The following is a 9,757-nucleotide window of genomic DNA, read 5'->3' on the forward strand; positions in this document are numbered from 1 at the left end:
CCAGAGAAGAGCCACATGCATGATCAGAGGTCAGGAAAACAGACCTTACGATGACAGGCTGAGAGCCATGGGGCTCTTTAGCCTGGAAAAGTGCAGGCTCAGGGGTCATCTGATGGCCACCTATAAGTTTATCAGGGGTGACCACTAGTATCTGGGGGAACCTTTTTTCACCAGAGCGCCCCAAGGGATGATGATGTCAAATGGTCATAAACTACTGCGAGACTGTTTCAGGCTGGACATAAGGAAGAATTTCTTTACCCAGGGCCCCCAAAGTCTGGAACAGTCTGCCATCAGAGGCGGTTCAAGCACCTACGTTGAACACCTTCAAGAGCAAATTGGATGCTTATCTTGCTGGGATCCTATGACCTGAGCAGACTTCCTGCCCTTCGGGTGGGTGGCTGGACTCGATGATCTTCCAAGGTCCCTTCCAGCCCTAATGTCTATGAAATACATGGTTAATCATTTTATGTTCATTTTTTTTCTGCCTGCCTTGCAACCCAGGCAACCTGAGTCTTGCATTTCCTAAATTGAGTGCTTACTTAATAACATTTTAAATCTCTCAGCATAGACTCCCCCCTTCCCCACTTTAATTCATATAAAACTTAGCAGAACAATAGGCTCTTAAATTTGGAAGTCATCATCTAATATTGACCTTTATTGTATATAGTATTCAGGGGTTTTTTTTAAATTAATATTATGCAGATGATTATGGTAAGACAAATTCCTGAGTACCTGTTTGTTTTATATCTCCTTGATTCATCCCATTCTCCTGAAGTATATGGATATTTTATTGAAACTTCACTACTTCCATTTACAAATGATATAGTAATATACAAAATCAGATGATCATGCTCAGATTGCTGGACTTCTCCTCAGACTTTAAGAATGCAGGTTAGGAACTGTTGTTGACTAGCCTGCAGATCACCCATACGTGCTGCTGTTTCCTGACTGGATGTTCCCACAGAACAGTATGGGAAGAAGGTTCATCTTCCTTAGCAGTGCTATGCAACAGGTAGGGGAGTGGTTTCTGAAGCCATCCACCTTGTTGCTTCTCTTTCCAAACTTGTGCCAATGAAACTTTTATACTTCTTTATGGCCCATGCAGTATTTGTGTGTGTGTGTGTGTGTGAATCCAAAGTAACATATAACTAGATTAATCATTCTTATCTAGTACAATTTGGCATTTTTGTGGTTTTAAAATTATTTGAATTCAAGATTTAGAGGATCTGTAGTAAAATTTAGAACTATTCCAATTATAGGATCATTGAGTCATATCCTTACAGGTGAGGAGGGAACATATTGTTAATTGTTCGGAATTCATGTTTATTCCAGATTAATTAAAATATTTAATTAGTGTACTTTCCTTCTATCCATATCATGACTCTTTTTTTCCCCCCCAGTTTGTACAGACTGTCAGGATTTGTGATGCCTTCAATATGTTCTCTGTACTTACATCTCCTATAAAACCTATGAATTCATTGTTGAACAGAAATTTAACTTCTTGTGAAGATGTAGGCAGAGATTTGTCACTTCCTGCAGAATTATTTTTGTGTAAATATATTACAGACATTAGTCCAGTCTGAATGATCTGAGGTAAGCAGAACAGCTATAGTCCTGTGAGATTTTACTTGACTAAGAGGTTAAAAGGTAAAGGAACAATGGTAAAGCTATTTTAATCTTCAACTATGGACAGTATCTCAGAGATTTTCTTTTATGCTTTTAATTTGAATACTTTTAAAATTTGACACTTGCATTAATAACAGAGTTATTCTTATCCTAAGAAAGTTTTAAAATAAAACTAATTCTTTTCTAATATCGGAGGCTTGCATATGGTTTTTACTGGCCAATCATCTTGGGTGCTGACAGATATGGAAAAAAACCCAAAAACCCAGCGGTTTACCAGAAGAGGAAAAGCATTAGTTCGACCCACCTCTCCAGTACCTGTATACATCAGGCATTTCAGTGGGGCTTTTTGGTGTTGTAATCTAACAGCTGTTTGAAGCCCTGCTGAAGTGCCCAATCTATACAGATGTTGGGTGAATTGGGTCAAACTAGCATGATGCCTCTTTTGGGAATGTGCTGTGCTTGGCGCAGGGGTGTGCCAAGCTTAAAGTAAAGCACTGTTTGTTTTTTTTAGGCTTTTTTTCTTTACATGCATAAGCATCATTATTGATTATGGGACCCTTTTGATATCAATGGAAAATGAAGCAGAAGCATGCAACCAGGCCTGGTCCTGCAATCTTTGCTTCACTGCAACTGCTTCCTTGAGCAACAAGTCTAGGCCTCAGATTGATCAGGCAAATTAAAGCAGTATTTAAAAAATATGGAAGCAAAGCAAATATATCAATGGATGCCAACAACACAAGGGGTACAGATGCAGTACCATAGCAAGGAAGTTTGGAGCCTGGGGCAAAGCCCGCAGTGGCAACCTGCCCTCACCCTGCACACAGATCCAGGGGGCACGTGCCCCCACCCCCCATGCTTGCCTGGAGGTGCACGCAGCAGCAGGAGCTGTCCTCCCCCTGTCCCCGTACCCCTCCAAATGAGCCGCTTATGACTCTGTCCTGCGCCCCGCCCAGGTTGGACAGCACCTGTTGGCACCCATTCACTTCGGTGCCCAGGGCAGTTGCCCCAGTCACCCCCACCCACCTTGCTACAGCACTGGGTAGGTGTTAACAGAGAATGAGGGACAAAAAGGGGTAAAGTCTGAACTCAATCTAAAAGATTGTATATGGTTCCTACTGCATATGGGACAATGCCCTTATTCAGTATTTACTCATTCTTTACTCAGGCAAAAGTCCCAGTGATTTCAAAAGAAGTTCTTTTTGATTTATGAGTAAGTGCATGTTCAGGATTTTAGCCACATACAAACAGCACAGAATAATGTTACTCATTTAACTCAAGAACACACTGTACTCAAGCCTCAGGGTTCCAATGTTGTATTCCTAGGACAGCATGACCTTAGTCAAATTCCCAAGGGAGAAATTGCCTTCTTCAGGCTGGGACTCCCCCCCGCCCCCACACACACACACACTGACCCACTACTGGGTTATGGGTAGAACAAATTTTTCTCTTAGATGCTTCCATTGGGGATAAGTGTATAGAATAAATGGGGGAGTTGACCCTCCAAAGGAAGAGAACTATCTTTGTGGAAGCTTTTTTACTTTGAAGCATTGGTCCTGCTCCTGTTTTCCTCTTTGACAGAACTGCTCCATTCCAAAATGGGATTTGGATTAGAATGTAGTATTGAACTAATTATATCTCTGTTGCCAACATGACACCCTCTTACCTTAGGGTATCCTCCTTACTACAGTATGCTAATTAACTGAGATCATTCTTGCAAACAAAAGAACTGTTTGTGATGGCAACAGTATTCATTATTAAATCTGAGGGTGCTAATCAACAGCACGTGCAAGTTATTCACTGAAGTAAAGTGGAACCTGCCATAAGGATTTTGACAGGCAAGATGTGGAGCAAACATTGCAGCCTTGAAATGAGCCTTCTATAATATCTAGCTACAAAACATTTTAGTAATTTGGTCCCCACTATTTACCTCAGTGACATTGTGATTTATGAGTAGAGAGGCCTAATTCTAACATGTAAATAAGCATTTAGCTCTTTTCTTCACCATTACATTTACATTTCTCCTAGAGCACACCCACTAGCATTCACAGAATTACATAGCTACATACTCCTCCACTACAGCGAAACCAGTGTACAGCAATATGTAACAGTGTTAAAAGCTTTGAGAGATCACTGAGTGGGAAAACAAGTTGGGAAGATTAGTAAAACCTGGAGTATGGCTCACCTGCACCTCTCCAAAATGTGTTCTCTCATAGCATATAAAGGAGAATATAATAATTATACCAGAATGCAAACCAAGGCATGAACTTATTATAACAGGCATATAGTGCACAGTGAATAGACTTCCTACATAAAACACAACCTTGCAAATATGGTATAAGAAACACTTAAAATATGTGTGGACATGTATGCTTCTTTGCAAAGGTTTAACAGAAAAAACAAATGGCATTGCAGTAGCACAGCTTGGTTTATCATTACAAGAAACGGAAGTTGTTTTAACTCAATGGAACACAACTCACTAAATATTTCATAGGCCTCAGAAGTAGCAGATTTTAAGTGGATTTTAAGATTGAATAAGCAAGGATGTACAACAGTCTCATTATAATGAATTCTATTTATAACAAAAAATGCTTTTAATAACCCCAAGAGGAGGAACTGATTTTTTTTCATTATGATGATGCAGCAAATTGATTAATTTTACACAGGAGCAAATATTCATTTCAGGTGGTAGAAATTTCTGAGAAAATTCCACATCTAGAATTGTTTCCAGACTGCAATGGCCTCCTCTTCTCTGCTCCTCACAGGATGACCCCAGTCTGGGGAAGGTGTGGGGAGCAGTGGCTGCTCCACTCCTCCTGTTGTGGGGGGAATGACCAGAGTGGCACATCAAGGCTCTCCCTGTTTCCCCAGACTGGAGAATGGATGGGGAGTCTTGAACTACTTCTATTTCCCTCCTGTAGACTGGGCCAGTGGGCATTAACTTTGAATATGCCGTACAGGGGGCAGCTTGCCATTGCACAGCACTTTAAGAGCTGTGCATCTACAGCCCCTGGGAGAAGAGGAGAAAGAACAGCAGAGCAAAGTTTCCTGTTCTTCTAAGTGGCAAAGCTCTGAGCCCCCAAACTGGGCAGTCCCTGATTTGGGGAAGGGGCAAGGAACAGCTGCTGCTGCTTCCCTCCCTTCCCTTACCAGACCAGGAGCATACAAATGTTCACTTTTCTAATGGAGTTTCTCCTGCAAGGGAAACTTCTAGCTTGACACCCAGAAGATCTCTCTCCAAGAAGAGGCACATTTCTCCCAGGGAATATTAACACTCCATGAACTATGCAATACTCATTGACTAATTTAAAGAAGTAAATAAAGGGAAGGTCTGTAAGGCCAGCTTTACATGTTCAAGTAAAGACATGCATGCCAGGAGCCATGATTGTAGGATTGTGAATTATATCTGATCGTGCCTTATTGCTAGTGCAGGAATAGCCTGAACCCTGGCTCCCCCTGCATCAGCAGGAAACAGGCTTCTTGGGGGTGAATAAAGTTCCCAGACCATGGGGTTCACTGCTGCTGTGAATCCTAGGACTCTGGGGTGTGCAAAACCCCTGGGCCCTGGAGATCACAGCTGCCATCATTCCTATGGTTCAGGCAGTTTTCACTGGACATAGTGCAGCCCTGCTACACATGCAAATTGAAGCTTGATAGCAACCAGCTATAAAGTTAGTACACATTTTCGAGGTCTAACTTCATAGCTGGTTGGAGCTTTTTATTGTGTGATAGCTACTTTGCATGCGTAGCTGGTCTCTAGGTAAGTGTGAAATTAATCAGTTACTTGCATAATACCTGTAATGTGTAGAAGGAGCTCCTCCTGGACTTAGACATTCATCCAAAAAAGCACCATACCACTGGAATGGAGCTATTCGGATTAAGTGTTGGTGTAAATCACAAATCAAAGGGACAAAAGCAAGAAATGCAAATAAGAAAAGCATCCCCCATTACACTTTACCTTCCAATAGTACACATTTCAACAGCTCCTTGGTATGAAAGTTATTAGATAACAGTAAGTAGGTCTAAGGGAATGTAATCAGTCTTATGCACTCTAAGCAACTGTAAAGAAGTCAGTTTATGCCCATTTCTGGATTTGGGCCTTAAGTGAAAAGTTAGACAAGGAAGATTATATTTTGACCTTCCAGGCTGAGTCAGCTGGTTATAAGACATACTGTAATCTGGTTTGATGTCTACTTACTGGAAACAAGATTCTTTTTTTGAACCAGTAGATTAAAATTGGTAGATCATGATTTTTTTACCCTAATCATCTAGGCTAATAATCTGAGGAAAGAGCTTAGTGTTAATTACATTTGCCTTATTTGCAAAATAAGATTAATGAAAAGACTAAATTGAAATAGTATAAAAGAAAATGTCAGTTCACTGTTTTGCAAGTAAAATGGGAACTAAGAGAAATCAGACATAACCTTTCTAGGGAATGGGGGCTTACAAATCCATTGGGGGATGTGCCTGTATTATCTGCTATCATGACCATGAAACAATGCTTTCTTGACAGATTATGCATAAAAGCTTAGACCTTAGAGGAGAGGAAAACCTTGTGGTTTACTAGATAAAATTAAAAAAGAAAAAATAACTGTGCTTTGTCTGGTTCTTGAAAAACTTGCTGTTATATACTAATCTTATCAGTGAACACTGTGTGTTTATTTCATATCAAAGGTTGTTACAGCCATTGACTAAAAAACTTAATAAGCTAAATAAAACCATTGAAGTGCTGAGACTGTCCTGGAAAGAGAATTAGCTGTTTTATATGGTATCTTTAATATTCAAAGTATTACTAAGTATTTTATAAATGAGTGTGTTTAAACTTATTAGTGATATGAGACAAAAGCAAAGAGAGAATCCTTTAAATTCAATAAGATTTCATGCACTGTTTCTTTCATTAAAACTGTGTTACTGAGACAGGCAAAATGGCCCAGGACACTGATTATATGCTGTGTTTCTTAACAGGAATTGTGAGGTCTTTTAATTTCTACCTAGACATCCACAGGAGACAGTGGAATGGACTTCATTCAGTTTAACCTCTTAACAAAATAATGGCTCCTCTAAGGGTTCATCACCTCCCTTGGAATGTACTACAGCATCAGCAATATGCAAAAATCTTTGTTTTTGTATCTTCTTAAAGCATATTTATAACTATTGGGGAAGTACAAGTAATAAATGGGGTCTGCAGATTGAGGTCAAACAATCTAAATGTCACAGTGTTACCAGCTGAGACCCACTGGCATAAAATTAAATACCCCTGAAGGATAGATGAGTATTTTTACATACTGGACTTAGATGCAGGAGATCTGCCTTCAGTTCCCAGCTTTGCCAAGGACCCTTGCACCCTGGCACCCAGGCCCCAGCCATGCTATGTACAGCAGCACAGACAGCCTGCCCAAGCACCCACTTCAGCCTGGCACCCGTGGTAAAGTATCACCGGGGGAGGGCTCCTTGGGGTGCCAGCAGCCCACCCTGCCAAGCTCCCCGGCTGCACTCTCCACCAGAAGCTTGGGGAGCTTGGGTCTGCACTTGCCCTGACAGCTCCCTAAGCTGGCCATGTCACTGCCAGCTGCCAGCTGCCAGCAGCACCAGCTCCTCCCTGGGGTGGAGCCCTGCCCAAGTTCCTGCATGGCATCACTGCCAGCCAAGTAGAGCTGCTAGTCATGTGAACCCCGGCCATGAGGTAAGCCCTGCACTGAGGGCAAGGCCCTCCTTGCACTGCCCCGTCCCTGCCCCTGCCATCCACCCCACCTGACCCGGCCGCACTCCTCCAGGCTCCCTGCCCCTACAGCACACAGGGAGGTGGAAGACTGTGCAAAACTTTATTGAGCAGTCCATGCTCCTGCAACTTGGCAGGTACAGGCCTCTCACACACTGAGGAATGCGTCTATGCCAGTAGTGACATCTGCCTCAGCTGCGAGGGGCAGGGACATGTAGTGCTGCCACAGGTATCCCTCCAGGTGGCAGCACAGGTTGCGGGGCAGCCCAGGCTTGCTCCTCACACTGTTGAAGCTCAGGGTCCCATGCCAGGTGTGCAGGTACACTCAAGGCACCATGGTAATCAGCAGCAGCAGGGCATAGTGTGTTGGGCACCCCTTGGTCCATGCAAACAGCTCCTTGTGCAGCACCCAGGACACGTGTAGCAGGGTCATGGTGAGGGTACAGCACCTGTGCAGCAGGAGACTGGCCCTGGGGTGCCTCCCTGAAGAGGGAGGGTGTGGAAAGCTGTGTCCCAGTCATCCAGGAGCCCCACATCCCCAAGCCTGGGCACTATGGGCTTGGCAGCAGCACAGGAGAGCAGCTAGCCTATAGGAGGAAAGGTAGGGAGCAGGGTCTGGAGTTGTGGCAGCAGGTGCTTCAAGGATCCTGGCCTGTTCCACCCTGGCAATGGGGCAGGGGAGGCAGCCTGCTTGCAGTCAGCACTCAGTGACCCACCTGCCTCTGTGGAGTGAGCGAGGACAGGGGGCTCAGCCAGTGGCTGCCTGAGCCCACGCCTACCTGCCTAGCTTACCATGGTCCCTGGGCACCTGTCTCTGACTGACCCCCAATCTGAGGCTGGGCAGTGCATGGCCCCTGGTACAGAGTATCTTATCTAAGAAATGTTGCAAAGTCTCACAAGCAACTTCTTTCTTAGGGCTCTGCAGGCCCTGCAGCTGCACACAAGGGAGAGGCTGCAGCTTGGATGTGGGCTCAGGGTTGCTGTTGCCCACAGCTGGAGCCCTGTGAGTGTGCCAGCTCTGCAGAAAGAGGACCCAGGACTGCACCTTCCTCCTGGACCAACCGTGCCTACTTCCCTACACATGTAGATGCCTGCCCAGCAACATTTACTCACAAGTGAGCTGATCTCAGATCAAATGTATGTGTAGATGCGCCCACTATGTCTGGATTAAACCAATATCCAGTTACCTTTGGTTTGAGCTTTACTTTAATTGATTTTTAGTTTAGAAAACTACCAACACACACTCAACATCTTTCCACATCATGACCTCTGATAACTATCTATTAGGAAATCCTGGACCTGATATAAAAGTGACTAATGTTAGTGGACTTTGTCTTGAGCCATGTAGGCAAGGACTGATGTATAGCTAAACAGATGTCTCTAGTATTTTCAGAATTAACTAGTGCATATGTGAAGCCATCAATTTCACCTAGACGTTACCAAATTTTGAGCTCCCTGTATTGTGGAAGTTAGCAGATGTTTCCATTATCTTCAAAGCATTTCCTTTAGGTCTTGGCCTTTTTCATTAGCATATTGCTATTCATTTTCACTCATTTACCACATGTCAGATAAAATCCATCTATAGGTCACATAAGACTAAAACAGGCTCTGCTGTTTCTGTTTTCATTTTATTTGGGATCATTTTCTAAACCACAGCTACTGTATACCTTGCCAATATCACTCCTTTGGAAATAACATATTAATTCAAATACTGTTTGTTTAGATGAATTCTTTAATGGCTTTCAGCTGGTCAAACATTAGATAGCATCCTGTCAGTTTCTGGGCTAGAAGAAAAAGGCTGATGTGAGATAACCAAGTTACAGCATGAGTGCAAATATCCTTACTACTGGTTGAATATTTATAATCCTATGTTAGTTCTTAGTAGTTTGCTTATAGAGCCATTCAAAACCAAGGACCGTCTCTGTGGCAGAGACACACAGGTGGAAGCGCATCACGCCCTTGAGCGCTGTAGATCCCTGGCAGATCCCTGACCCCCAGCATGGAGATGGGAGGTAAGCAGGGACTGCAGCGGATAGCTAGAAGTAGGCAGGTGGGAGGCAGCTGAGTGGAGCCGAGGAGGCTCATGCCCTCCCCCACTCCTGGCTCCTACTTAGCTCAGCCCCCCAGGGAGCTGCGTGAACAGAGCGTGCAAACAGGAGTCCAGTGCACAAATTAGCACAGAGTTCATGTGGAAGGGCATGCGAAAGGATCGTCAGCAGGAACTCTCAGTCCTGAGTTTCCCCCCCAGCAGAGAAGCATGGCACACCCCATGTCTGTCGCACCCCCAGGCAGCCAAAGCCCCCCACATCAAGGGACAGACTTCTAGCGCTGGATCTCAGGTGAAGGGGACAAGGGACCAGCTCTCCCCATCTCCAAGGAAGGATCTGGGGACCCAGGGAATCCGCTGGCTGCTCA

Source organism: Gavialis gangeticus, unplaced genomic scaffold (assembly GCF_001723915.1).
Source record: "Gavialis gangeticus isolate Ggan-Ray unplaced genomic scaffold, GavGan_comp1, whole genome shotgun sequence".
In the NCBI taxonomy this organism is placed as follows: domain Eukaryota; kingdom Metazoa; phylum Chordata; order Crocodylia; family Gavialidae; genus Gavialis; species Gavialis gangeticus.